This window comes from Phoenix dactylifera, chromosome 17, assembly GCF_051530095.1.
Source record: "Phoenix dactylifera cultivar Ajwa chromosome 17, Ajwa_hap1_PhDact_Kaust_v1.1, whole genome shotgun sequence".
NCBI lineage: Eukaryota > Viridiplantae > Streptophyta > Magnoliopsida > Arecales > Arecaceae > Phoenix > Phoenix dactylifera.
This window is the reverse complement of record NC_143206.1, coordinates 290,942-294,963: the sequence shown is the minus strand read 5'-3', so window position 1 is coordinate 294,963 and position 4,022 is coordinate 290,942.

Sequence of the window (4,022 nt, the reverse complement as noted above, 5' to 3'; positions counted from 1 at the left end):
GGAATAGCCCAAAATGCACCTTTCCCCGCTCTTTGATCACTTTCTAGAATTGTTCCTGAGACATGCTCCGAGAGGGTTAGCCCCGGCTATCAAGATGAGCTAAATGGTCACACCAGTGTACTATGCCAAATGGAAAATAGGAAGATCTCGGGATTGCTTCAATGGCAGAAGCCAGAAGAGTTAATTCAGCGATTGCTTTGTGACATGATAAGTAGAATATTCCCTCTTACAAGGAGGGATGGGTAGGCTCAACTCGATATGGCTAGAAAAGGGCCCCCTAGGGCCACTTCTCGTTCTGCATTCAAAAAACAGAAGGAGAGTGTAGAAGTACTTCATTCCACCGGGAGGAAAAAGGTACGAAATCCGAAAGCAGTAGAGCTAGCATGGTGTGACATCGAAACGGATCGGAAAGAAAGCTACTCCACCTCTTAGAACAACAGCTCGCCATCGCACATCGCCTCTCCCTCGCACAGACCCCTTGAACGATGGGAAAAACGGAGTGACTCTTTTTTCTTCAATGGCATCTCCCCTGGCGTGGAAAAAAAGCGGGAATTTGTGATAAGAGCACACTTCGGACCGTCCTGGAAACAGGTAGAGAATGAGGAACTTGACCCTAACCGTGACCTGCCGGTAGAACCAAAGTTATCAAAAGAAGCGTGACCCTAACCGCGACCTGCCGGTAGAACCAACACTATCAAGTTCTAATCCAAGAACAAAGGTGAAGCTCTCACATAAGAGAAACCCTCAAATTTCATTCATGCGTTCTCCCCCTCTCAAGTACAATCAGGTGCTATTTTAAGGCTGAAATGGCTTCAAAGAGAAGCAACTCCTAGGAAATTACATAGCACTACTTGTCATGCATTTTCCAAGGCTGCATTTACCAAGGCTTGGAAAAGATGCATGTTACACCTACTCCTAGAAAAGTAACCAGAACTTAGGAAAAAGATTCCAAAGTAATTATAGTGACTTTGGGAACTACAAGAAAGTCTGAATGTGACTTGGGGAATACAAAACATCATCTGAAATATCACCCCAAAAGTATGCACGAAAATCCAAATATAATAGGAAAGTTGGCCTTCCCATGAATGCTTCTTGTCATGTGATTTGGACTTTCCAAAGTATTGTCTTCAGGTTGGACTCAAAGCATCTTCACCCAATTGTATGAAAGTGACCCAATTAGGTGTAGCCTCTATCTCACGTTGGTCTTCTTTTCCTTTGATTTTTATGATCAGGCTTTCCAAAGCTTGTTTCATCCTCTTAGTCTTGGCCCTAGTCATAGGACCTTCAATTCCATGCGAAGGATCTTTAGATGGGCTGGTTGTGTCTCTATCATTGGTTGCGTCTCTATCATTCCCTCCCTCTTCAAAAGGATTCGTCCTCGAATCAGATTCATCACCTACATCAAACAAAGATAGATCAGCCACATTAAAGGTAGCACTTACATTACCATATTCACTTGGCAAGTCCAACTTGTAGGCATTGTCATTGATCTTCTCTAGAACTTGGAAGGGTCCATCTCCTCTTGTTTGCAGCTTAGATTTTCTTTGAGTGGAAAACCTCTCCTTCCTCATATGAACCCAAACCCAATCTCCTGGTTCAAAAATAACTTTAATACGCCCCTTATTTGCTTGCTTTGCATATTGCTCATCTTCCTCTCAATGTTGGCTCGAACTTTTGCATGCAATTCCCTAATAGTATCCGCCTTTTTCTTACCATCCAAATTGGTACACTCATTAGTAGGCAAAGGTAAGATGTCTAAAGGAGTCAAAGGATTAAAGCCATACACAACTTCAAAAGGAGAATAAGAAGTAGTAGAATGAACAGTTCTATTATAAGCAAACTCAACATGTGGCAAGCATTTCTCCCAATTTTTCAAATTCTTTTTAATGATAGCACGCAACAAGGTAGTAAGTGTTCTATTTACTACTTCAGTTTGTCTATCCGTTTGAGGATGTGCAACAGTAGAAAATAAGAGTTTTGTTCCTAGTTTATTCCACAAAGTTTTTCAAAAATGACTTAGGAACTTTACATCCCTATCACTTACTATTGTTCTAGGCAATCCATGCAAGCGCATTATCTCTTTAAAGAACAGATCAGCAATATGTGTTGCATCATTGGTTTTAGAGCATGCAATGAAATGTGCCATTTTACTAAACCTATCAACAACGACAAATATACTATCTTTGCCACCTTGAGATCGAGGTAATCCTAACACGAAATTCATTGAAATATCAGTCCAGGGTTGATTAGACACAGGCAAAGGTGTATAGAAGCCATGGGGCATGACTTTAGATTTAGCTTGTTTACATGCTATGCACTTGTCACAGACCGATTGCACATCATGCTTCATGTTAGACCAATAAAATTGCTCATGCAATATTTCTAAGGTCCTTTTTATCCCAAAATGTCCCATCAATCCACCACCATGACTTTCTCTAACTAGCATTTCACGCAAGGAACAAACAGGCACACACAACTTATTTTTCTTAAACAAGAAACCATCATGCCTATAATAGTCCCCAAAAGCATGTTTAGAACAAGAATCCCATACTTGGCCAAAGTCAGAATCATTAGCATATAAGTCCTTTATAAACTCAAAACCAAGTAATTTAGTTTGCAAAGAAGTAAGCAATGCATACCTTCTGGACAATGCGTCAGCCACTTTGTTTTCCTTACCATTTTTGTACTTGATTACATAAGGAAACATCTCAATGAATTCCAACCACTTGGCATGTCTTTTTTGAAGCTTACCTTGAGATCTTAGAAACTTCAAGCTTTGATGGTCAGAATGAATTATGAATTCCCTTGACCACAAGTAGTGTTGCCAAGTTTGCAAAGCTCTCACCAAAGCGTACAACTCTTTGTCATACGTGGAATAATTCAATGATGCCCCATTAAGCTTTTCACTAAAGTAAGCAATTGGTTTAGAGTCCTGCATTAGTACGGCCCCTATGCCAACACCAGATGCATCACATTCAATTTCAAAAGCTTTATCAAAATTAGGCAAACAAAGCAAAGGTGCATTGGTCAATTTTTCTTTTAATGAATTAAAAGCTTCCTCATGCACTTCATTCCACTTAAACACAACATTCTTTTTAACAAGTTCATTCAAAGGTGCAGCAATAGAACTAAAGTTCTTTACAAACCTTCTATAAAAACTTGCTAAACCATGAAAACTTCTTACCTCATTTGCATTCTTAGGTGTAGGCCATTCTCTAATTGCCCTTACCTTCTCCTCATCCACACTTATTCCTTTTGAGCTTACAACAAAACCCAAAAACACAACAGATTCATGGCAAAATGAACACTTTTTAAGATTAGCATATAATTTGTTTTCTCTCAAAACATTAAGAACAACATGCAAATGATTAACATGTTCATCTAAGGTTTTGCTATAAATCAAAATATCATCAAAATACACTACAACAAATTTTCCAATGAAAGAACGCAAAACATGGTTCATTAACCTCATGAAGGTGCTGGGTGCATTAGATAAGCCAAATGGCATCACCATCCACTCATATAAACCATATTTTGTTTTAAAAGCTGTTTTCCATTCATCACCTTCTTTCATGCGAATTTGATAGTATCCACTCTTCAAATCTATTTTAGAAAACACACACGAACCATGCAATTTATCAAGCATATCATCCAATCTAGGGATAGGATATCGATACTTTACAGTGATTTTATTTATGGCTCGGCAGTCCGTACACATGCGCCACGTCCCATCTTTCTTCGGAACCAAGATCACAGGAGCAGAACACGGGCTAAGACTCTCCCTCACAAATCCTTTTTGCAGCAACTCATCTACTTGCCTTTGAATTTCTTTTGCTTCCTCTGGACTTGTTCTGTAGGCTGGTCTATTTGGGATTGAAGAACCTGGAATTAAGTCAATCTGATGCTCAATACCTCTTGTAGGAGGTAATCCATGGGGAATTTCTTCTGGAAAAATATCACCAAATTCCTGTAACAAAGAAGCAACCATACTAGGCAAAGAAGAATTGAGTTCGTTAGTGAAA